This window comes from Dasypus novemcinctus, chromosome X (assembly GCF_030445035.2).
Source record: "Dasypus novemcinctus isolate mDasNov1 chromosome X, mDasNov1.1.hap2, whole genome shotgun sequence".
Taxonomy (NCBI): domain Eukaryota; kingdom Metazoa; phylum Chordata; class Mammalia; order Cingulata; family Dasypodidae; genus Dasypus; species Dasypus novemcinctus.
In genome coordinates this window covers 11,045,675-11,055,702 of record NC_080704.1, presented here as the reverse complement: position 1 = coordinate 11,055,702, position 10,028 = coordinate 11,045,675, and the positions used below count along the sequence as shown (strand labels likewise).

Below are 10,028 nucleotides of genomic sequence, written 5' to 3'. Positions count from 1 at the left end.
CCCAGGAGTGACGCTGCACACACAGAGAGCTGATGCAGCAAGATGACACAACAAAAGAAAGAGACGCAGTTTCCCAGTACCGCTTGACAGCGCAAGTGGACACAGAAGAACACACAGCGAATGGACACAGAGAACAAACAATGGGGGGAGAGGGGGAGGAGAGAAATAAATAAATCAATCTTTAAAAAACAAGTTCACTTGCTTTGGCATCACTGTAAATGGTCCAGGATAATCTAGAGTCGTGGTCCGTTCAGCTCTCTAGCCTGCCTCAGGGTCCCCAAGATGACCTGTGAGTCCCTGAGAGAGAGAGTAAATGTCAGTCAAATACACAAAACACATTTCTTGGACACGTGGGCACTCAGGAATAGATATTTCCTCGGCCAATTGTTTTGAAGGGTCAATTTACATGGCACGTTGGCAGGAAGCGAGCAGGTGGTTCAATTGTGCGCATTCCTTTTGAGACCCTCCTGCAGCCTGCCGGCTGGTGGGAAGGACTTAAATGTCCCGAGTAAATGAATGAGTCAGTACAGGAGATTCAAGTGTGGCAAAGAAGTCAAGTCCCTGGCTCCCTCCGCGGTGCGCGGGATGCACGGGGGAGGGGGGGGTGCAGAGCTGCTCTCAAATGTCTGAGTCAGAGCTACACGGAGGAGTCACTGTCCCTCCACCCATATCGGAGGACTCTGCAAACCAGCTTTGCATTCCGGTGCCCCGATTCGATGAGAACTCACAGTGGCATCTGTCAGTCTGGTTAGGAGGTTTCCTCTGCGGAAGGGACAGAAGGGTGAGGCAGCTTGCAGGGAGTTGTTGTGGCCATGCACCCCAGAATGTGGGCTGGCCCAGAAGACGGGAGGGACTGCCCAGAAAACGGTGGCAGAAGTCATGATCGTGCTTGCCGAAATATTCTAATGACTGTATTTCAACAGACTGGGGTTTCCTTTGTGATCTTGGGCATTCACAAATACTTGTTTTTCTTTTCTGGGAAGGGGTTCGTAGCCCGCGCTGGATGTTAAAGGCTCTCCCAGATGTGCCCCTGCTGCCTGAGGTACAGGCGCCGCTTAAAAGCTGTCAGTTCTGGGAAGTGGAACTGGGACTGGGGGCACGGGCAAGAGAGCCTCATCTTCTCGCCCAACGGCCAATGGCGGGTTTTAAATTTTTGCCATCAACAGGCAGCTGCCTGTAGGGGGCGACAGTGGGAACAGGAAACCAGCCTGGAGGCTACTGTACGCTCAAGATGAGAGATAAGGACACACACACACACCCCTATACATATACACACGTGTACGCGTGTGCATGTGCACACACTGAGGTAGAGCGCTTCCGCACTGGGGAGAAACACGACAGAACAAAGCGAATCTTAGCGACTCCTTGTGTAAATTAGGAAAAGGTGCATACTTTTTCCCCCATCCATAAGAACGTGCATGGAAAGTTCTGGAAAGATACCACCAGGAGCTGCTGAAGGCAGCCTCTGTGAGTGGGAGCGAGGGTCTGGGATGGGAGGGCAGTCTCCCGCCAGAGTCTATTTTTGAGCACTACCCTATTTACCATCCATGGGTGTGGTTTCCATTAAAGAGAGAAAGAGAGTGAGGGAGGGAGGCAGGGAGAGAGAGGGCTAAGTGTGCTCATGAGGAAAGCTGCCTGAGGCACCTTGCCAAGTAAAAACGCACGGTGCACGAGTTTGTACAGAAATCGTTTAACTTCTGTGGAAAAAAAAAAGAACTGTACAGATGTGTAAACATATAAATATGCAATACATGTGCTCGTTGACAGAAAATTCTGAGGTATAGGAAATGCTTAAAAGCTGAACTGGACGGTGGTGGACTTGGCCCAGCGGTTAGGGCGTCTGCCTACCACATGGGAGGTCCACGGTTCAAACCCCGGGCCTCCTTGACCCGTGTGGAGCTGGCCCATGCGCAGTGCTGATGCGCGCAAGGAGTGCCCTGCCATGCAGGGGTGTCCCCCACGTAGGGGAGTCCCACGCGCAAGGAGTGCGCCCGTAAGGAGAGCCACCCAGCGCGAAAGAAAGTGCAGCCTGCCCAGGAATGGCGCCGCCCACACGGAAAGCTGACACAAGATGACGCAACAAAAAGAGACACAGGTTCCCGTGCCGCTGACAACAACAGAAGAGGACAAAGAAGACACAGCAAATGGACACAGAGAACAGACAACTGGGGTGGGGGGGAAGGGGAGAGAAATAATAAATAAATCTTAAAAAAAAAAAAAGCTGAGCTGGAGTGGGGCCTGGCCCTCAGTGCTGGGAAGTGGTTCTAGGAAGTGGAACTGGGTTTGGGGGCACTGGCAAGAGAACATCACCTTCTCCCCCAGCAGCCCCTCGGCTGGTTGTACTTTTTTGCCAGGCACACGCACTGATCTTTAAATGTAACCAGCTGGGAAATGGGGACAGAGGAGGTCAGCAATGCCTCATGGGGTGGGGGGCGGGCGGGCTGACGGATTATTCCCCAAGAGTACTGAGTCCCCTGGGAAAGGAGCGGGCAAAGCAGGTGGAGAGGGAGAGCCTGCCCCTGCCCCTGCCCCTGCCCCTGCCCCTGCCCCAGCCCTGCCCCAGCCCCAGCCCCTCCTCCTGCCCCTGCCCCTGGCCCTGCCCCTGCCCCAGTCCCTCCTCCTGCCCTAGCCCCTGCCCCTGCCCTGCCCCAGCCCCTGCCCAGCCCCTCCTCCAGCCCCTGCCCCTGCCCTGCCCCAGCCCCTGCCCAGCCCCTCCTCCTGCCCCTGCCCCTGGCCCTGCCCCTGCCCCAGTCCCTCCTCCTGCCCTAGCCCCTGCCCCTGCCCTGCCCCAGCCCCTGCCCAGGCCCTCCTCCTGCCCCTGCCCCTGCCCTGCCCCAGCCCCAGCCCCTGCCCAGCCCCTCCTCCTGCCCCTGCCCCTGCCCTGCCCCAGCCCTTGCCCAGCCCCTCCTCCGGCCCCTGCCCCTGCCCCTGCCCCAGCCCCTGCCCTGCCCCAGCCCCAGCCCCTCCTCCTGCCCCTGCCCCTGGCCCTGCCCCTGCCCCAGTCCCTCCTCCTGCCCTAGCCCCTGCCCCTGCCCCAGCCCCTCCTCCTGCCCCTGCCCCTGCCCCAGCCCCTGCCCTGCCCCAGCCCCAGCCCCTCCTCCTGCCCCTGCCCCTGGCCCTGCCCCTGCCCAGCCCCTCCTCCTGCCCCTGCCCTGCCCCTGCCCCAGTCCCTCCTCCTGCCCCAGCCCCTGCCCCTGCCCCTGCCCCAGCCCCTCCTCCTGCCCCTGCCCCTGGCCCTGCCCCAGCCCCAGTCCCTCCTCCTGCCCTAGCCCCTGCCCCTGCCTCTGCCCAGCCCCTCCTCCTGCCCTAGCCCCTGCCCCTCCTCCTGCCCCTGCCCCTGCCCTGCCCCAGCCCCTGCCCAGCCCCTCCTCCAGCCCCTGCCCCTGCCCTGCCCCAGCCCCTCCTCCTGCCCCTGCCCCTGCCCTGCCCCAGCCCCTGCCCCTGCCCCTGCCCCAGCCCCTCCTCCTGCCCCAGCCCCTGCCCCTGCCCCTGCCCCTGCCCCAGCCCCTCCTCCTGCCCCTGCCCCTGCCCTGGCCCTGCCCCTGGCCCTGCCCCTGCCCCTGCCCCTGCCCCAGCCCCTGCCCTGCCCCTGCCCCTGCCCTGGCCCTGCCCCTGGCCCTGCCCCTGCCCCAGTCCCTCCTCCTGCCCTAGCCCCTGCCCCTGCCCTGCCCCAGCCCCTGCCCAGCCCCTCCTCCTGCCCCTGCCCCTGGCCCTGCCCCTGCCCCAGTCCCTCCTCCTGCCCTAGCCCCTGCCCCTGCCCTGCCCCAGCCCCTGCCCAGGCCCTCCTCCTGCCCCTGCCCCTGCCCTGCCCCAGCCCCAGCCCCTGCCCAGCCCCTCCTCCTGCCCCTGCCCTGCCCCAGCCCCTGCCCAGCCCCTCCTCCGGCCCCTGCCCCTGCCCCCTGCCCCAGCCCCTGCCCTGCCCCAGCCCCAGCCCCTCCTCCTGCCCCTGCCCCTGGCCCTGCCCCAGCCCCTGCCCCAGTCCCTCCTCCTGCCCCTGCCCCTGCCCTGCCCCAGCCCCTGCCCCAGTCCCTCCTCCTGCCCCTGCCCCTGCCCTGCCCCAGCCCCTGCCCAGCCCCTCCTCCGGCCCCTGCCCCTGCCCCTGCCCCAGCCCCTGCCCTGCCCCAGCCCCAGCCCCTCCTCCTGCCCCTGCCCCTGGCCCTGCCCCTGCCCCAGTCCCTCCTCCTGCCCTAGCCCCTGCCCCTGCCCCAGCCCCTCCTCCTGCCCCTGCCCCTGCCCCAGCCCCTGCCCTGCCCCAGCCCCAGCCCCTCCTCCTGCCCCTGCCCCTGGCCCTGCCCCTGCCCAGCCCCTCCTCCTGCCCCTGCCCCTGCCCTGCCCCAGCCCCTGCCCCAGTCCCTCCTCCTGCCCCAGCCCCTGCCCCTGCCCCTGCCCCAGCCCCTCCTCCGGCCCCTGCCTCAGCCCCTGCCCCTGCCCCAGCCCCTCCTCCTGCCCCTGCCCCTGGCCCTGCCCCAGCCCCAGTCCCTCCTCCTGCCCTAGCCCCTGCCCCTGCCTCTGCCCAGCCCCTCCTCCTGCCCTAGCCCCTGCCCCTCCTCCTGCCCCTGCCCCTGCCCTGCCCCAGCCCCTGCCCAGCCCCTCCTCCGGCCCCTGCCCCTGCCCTGCCCCAGCCCCAGCCCCTCCTCCTGCCCCTGCCCCTGCCCTGCCCCAGCCCCTGCCCCTGCCCCTGCCCCTGCCCCAGCCCCTCCTCCTGCCCCTGCCCCTGCCCTGGCCCTGCCCCTGGCCCTGCCCCTGCCCCTGCCCCTGCCCCAGCCCCTGCCCTGCCTCAGCCCCTGCCCCAGCCCCTCCTCCTGCCCTAACCCCTGCCCCTGCCCCTCCTCCTGCCCCAGCCCCTGCCCCAGCCCCAGCCCCTCCTCCTGCCCCAGCCCCTGCCCCTTCCCCAGCCCCTGCCCAGCCCCTCCTCCGGCCCCTGCCCCAGCCCCTGCCCCTGCCCCAGCCCCTGCCCCTGCCCCAGCCCCTCCTCCTGCCCCTGCCCCTGCCCCAGCCCCTGCCCCTGCCCAGCCCCTCCTCCTGCCCCTGCCCAGCCCCTCCTCCGGCCCCTGCCCCAGCCCCTGCCCCTGCCCAGCCCCTCCTCCTGCCCCTGCCGCTTGGGGCCTGGTCAGCCTCCTCTAGTGTGGTGGAGGCCCAGGCCCCACTGCAGCTCAGCTCTTGCTTCACACTTTGGTCTTCTTCCAAAAAGGTCTCCACTGATGCCCTTACAATTTCTCGAGGACCCTACAAGTTTTGGTTCATGCAGGTTGCTCCTACCGATATTTATTACATGAGAAATTAAACTGAGAAATTAAAAAATACTGATGGATTCATGTAAATATAAACCCATGATAAATCTGTAACGTTAACATACATGACATATTTTTTTTGAGAAATAATGGTATTTTCCAAACAAAATTTGGGGAGCAGAGCGGCATTGTTTTTGGCACTCTGGGGTCTCTTTTGCATTGGGCTTAAGAGCCTCACATCTGTAAGCAATCTTTCCATCTCAAATGTCTTGTAGCCTCTGGAAACTTCACTGCACACTTGGGAGAGAAGGACGGCAAAAAACGCACATCTTAGTATTATGAGAAAAATAGTCAGGAGCCTGTGGACCCCCGAAAGTGCCTTAGGGAACCCCCAGGGTTCCCCAGACTACACATTGAGAACCACTGTTCTAAGTGCTGTGTATTGATCCGCAAACAGCCCTGCGAGGTGGAGAGTGTTCTTATGCCCATCTTGTAGGTGAGGGGCTTGAGAACAGAGGCGTTAAGTAACTTGCCCAAAGCGGTAGAGGGGACAGGTGGCAGAGACAGGTGCAGGCATGCACTCCTTCCTCTTCCCCTCCGTTGCAGCACAAGGCCGAGGCAGCACTGGGGGCGCATGGTAGTGAGCATGGTCTGAGAGAGGAAGCGGAGAAGAGCGCGGAGGGGCCGAGCTTCCCATGGGCAACTTTCTTGGTCAGCCCTGCTCTCTCCCCCTCCCCTTAGGGCTCACAGTGACACCCAAGCCTCCCTGCTTGAAGGACAAGATTAATAGATACTTGGAACAATGCTGAGGGCTTGACACGCTACCTGTCCTCCCCCACTGGGAGCCACCCATGCTCTTGAGAGACACCCTCCCCTCTGTCTGAGAACCTAAGGTCTCCCCAGGGACACCTTCCTGCTCATTGTATGGGTCTCACCCACTGATACAACGCATGACGACATGAACAGCACTCACGCACTCCCTGCAAGTCTGCCCCAGGTGCGTCCTGTGCCAGACACGCCCCCGTCAAACACCTTAAACCAGAAACCCCTCCTTATTATATTTTCTAAAGCGTTTTCCAAACATTATAGTTTCAACCACATAACCGACAATCTCCCGTGTTCCCTTGCTCTCGCCCGTTCCTTGGGCCATCTGACCCATCCTCCCAACCCTCGCCCCCTCGAGCCTGCACAGCCCCACCCAATAGCAGCCCTAAGCCCCCGTCTTCTCCCTTCCCTGCACAACTCCTTACCTCCAATCTTTCTGGCAGGTGGGAACCTTCCAAGCAGTAGCGGTGAACTTTGGGTAGCCTGTAAAACGGGCCCGAGGCTCCAGAGGGAAAACACGACAACCAAAACCACGTGCCCAACCTTAAAAACACAACAGGGAGGCTGGTTTCTAGATGGGAGGACGGTGGTGGCGCGGGACAATGCCACCGACTGAAGGGGAGAATCGGCAACGTCGCCCGTGTGATGAGATGAAACTGCTCTCCTCGGGAAGGGTGTCTTGGCCAAGGACTGGTCAGCCGCCCCTCTCCCCTTCCGTCACTGCCGATGAGCAACATTGACAAAAGGATGTCTGCCCCGGAAGGCGCTTCAGAGAGTTCAAGGAGCCCATGACTCTGAGCCAGTGAAACCAACACGGAAACCCAAAGAGAGCCCGAGCCCCCACATACCTGCCACGTGGTCCCCACGGTCACGGGCCGATGAAACCCAAACACAGAAACCCAAAGAGAGCCTGAGCCCCCACGTACCTGCTACATGGTCCCCACAGTCACGGGCTGATGAGCAACATTGACAAAAGGATGTCTGCCCCGGAAGGCACTTCAGAGCGTTCAAGGGAGTCATGGCCCGTGATTCTGAGCCAGTGAAACCAACACGGAAACCCAAAGAGAGCCTGAGCCCCCACGTACCTGCCACGTGGTCCCCACGGTCACGGGCTGATGAAACCCAAACACGGAAACCCAAAGAGAGCCCGAGCCCCCACGTACCTGCTACGTGGTCCCCACGGTCACGGGCCGATGAAACCCAAACACGGAAACCCAAAGAGAGCCCGAGCCCCCACGTACCTGCCACGTGGTCCCCACGGTCACGGGCCGATGAAACCCAAACACGGAAACCCAAAGAGAGCCTGAGCCCCCACGTACCTGCTACGTGGTCCCCACGGTCACGGGCCGATGAGCAACATTGACAAAAGGATGTCTGCCCCGGAAGGCGCTTCAGAGCGTTCAAGGGAGTCATGGCCCGTGACTCTGAGCCAGTGAAACCAACACGGAAACCCAAAGAGAGCCCGAGCCCCCACGTACCTGCCACGTGGTCCCCACGGTCACGGGCCGATGAAACCCAAACACAGAAACCCAAAGAGAGCCTGAGCCCCCACGTACCTGCCACGTGGTCCCCACGGTCACGGGCTGATGAGCAACATTGACAAAAGGATGTCTGCCCCGGAAGGCGCTTCAGAGCGTTCAAGGGAGTCATGGCCCGTGACTCTGAGCCAGTGAAACCAACACGGAAACCCAAAGAGAGCCCGAGCCCCCACGTACCTGCCACGTGGTCCCCACGGTCACGGGCCGATGAAACCCAAACACAGAAACCCAAAGAGAGCCCGAGCCCCCACGTACCTGCCACGTGGTCCCCACGGTCATGGGCCGATGAAACCCAAACACAGAAACCCAAAGAGAGCCCGAGCCCCCACGTACCTGCCACGTGGTCCCCACGGTCACGGGCCGATGAAACCCAAACACAGAAACCCAAAGAGAGCCTGAGCCCCCACGTACCTGCTACATGGTCCCCACAGTCACGGGCTGATGAGCAACATTGACAAAAGGATGTCTGCCCCGGAAGGCACTTCAGAGCCTTCAAGGGAGTCATGGCCCGTGATTCTGAGCCAGTGAAACCAACACGGAAACCCAAAGAGAGCCCGAGCCCCCACGTACCTGCCACGTGGTCCCCACGGTCACGGGCTGATGAAACCCAAACACGGAAACCCAAAGAGAGCCCGAGCCCCCACGTACCTGCTACGTGGTCCCCACGGTCACGGGCCGATGAGCAACATTGACAAAAGGATGTCTGCCCCGGAAGGCGCTTCAGAGCGTTCAAGGGAGTCATGGCCCGTGACTCTGAGCCAGTGAAACCAACACGGAAACCCAAAGAGAGCCCGAGCCCCCACGTACCTGCCACGTGGTCCCCACGGTCACGGGCCGATGAAACCCAAACACAGAAACCCAAAGAGAGCCCGAGCCCCCACGTACCTGCCACGTGGTCCCCACGGTCACGGGCCGATGAAACCCAAACACAGAAACCCAAAGAGAGCCCGAGCCCCCACGTACCTGCCACGTGGTCCCCACGGTCACGGGCCGATGAAACCCAAACACAGAAACCCAAAGAGAGCCCGAGCCCCCACGTACCTGCCACGTGGTCCCCACGGTCACGGGCCGATGAAACCCAAACACAGAAACCCAAAGAGAGCCCGAGCCCCCACGTACCTGCCACGTGGTCCCCACGGTCACGGGCCGATGAAACCCAAACACAGAAACCCAAAGAGAGCCCGAGCCCCCACGTACCTGCCACGTGGTCCCCACGGTCACGGGCCGATGAAACCCAAACACAGAAACCCAAAGAGAGCCCGAGCCCCCACGTACCTGCCACGTGGTCCCCACGGTCACGGGCGCGAGGAGGAGGGTGGCGAGCTGGCTGGGCCGGCAGGCGGACAGGGCGCGGCTCCTCCCGGACGTGCCGCCGGGGCCGTGTCTGCCAGCTCCTGAGCTCCCAGGCAGCTGTGAGCCCTGCCTCCCCCAGCCTTCCATTCCGTGGCCACATCCCACACCCATTGTCCTCGCCTTCCACATTCTCGGGTGCCCGTGGCAACGCCATGCGGCGCTGCCTGGCACTGCCTTGGGCTCCTCTCTTGCCTCGTGTATCCTCGTCGTCCCTCCGTCAGCTATGTTGGGGTGGGTACGCTCGCGAACGGATCATCAGGTTCCCCTTTCATGGGAAGCGGGCCTGGCTACAGAGCATCTGTCTACCATATGGAGGGTCCAGGGCTCGATCCCCAGGGCTTCCCTGAAAAAGAAATCTTAAAAAAATAAAAAAGAATCCCCTTTCAAGATCTCTCTGGCCAGCTCCGACCTGGCTCCTAATCACTTTCTCCCACGTGGCGTCCAGCCCATGTCCCCGGGAGGGTATGGCATTTTTAGAAAAGCAGCACCTGGGCCAGATGCAGGTGTTGGCAGGTGTGGCACATGCCAGGAGGAGTGGGAAGGCCACTGCTGACCCACAGGGAAAGGTACTCTTAACTTGATCGCCTTCTAGCCAAAGCTCAGATCACAGGTTTGTCGGAACACGGTCCATAGCGCAAGACAGATGGGCTACACAAGATGGTCCCAAACCGGAGAGACGCTGGGCTGCTAAACTGCAAGAGCTTCATAGGGGCAAGTGATGTCAACAAGTCAGCTCTGAGGACTAAACTTTATACACTGGGACAAATTAAAAAAAAAAAAAAAAGCCCTGGGGAATGGATGTGGCCCAAGTAACTGGGTGTCTGCCTCCCACATGGGAGGTCCCGGGTTCGGTTCTGATGCCTCCTCAAGAAAAGCCACAATGAGCCACGAGCAGAGGTGGCTCAAGCGGTTGGGCACTCACCTCCCACACGGGAGGTCCCGGGTTCGGTTCCTGGTGCCCCCTGAGGAAAATGGGCAGACAGACGAGGGAGCCATCTTGGGTGGGGGGAGCGGGAGATAAAAAGTGACAGAGCAGGACAGAGCCCAACACCGCAAGGGTCGCCAAACTGGACTTGAATTG

General features: G+C 62.0%; 1 long non-coding RNA gene across 2 annotated transcripts; it reads right to left on the bottom strand.

The window, feature by feature from the left end:
* Positions 1-204: 204 nt before the first annotated feature.
* LOC139438213 (uncharacterized) lies at positions 205-9,253 on the bottom strand. 2 transcript variants are annotated; one of them, XR_011648020.1, is made up of 3 exons: positions 8,870-9,253; positions 6,482-6,599; positions 205-297 (listed from the first exon to the last, which is right to left on the bottom strand). It is a non-coding gene; the product is annotated as an uncharacterized lncRNA (long non-coding RNA). The 2 variants fall into 2 exon arrangements; XR_011648021.1 differs by lacking the exon at positions 8,870-9,253 and adding an exon at positions 6,905-7,115.
* Positions 9,254-10,028: the final 775 nt, after the last annotated feature.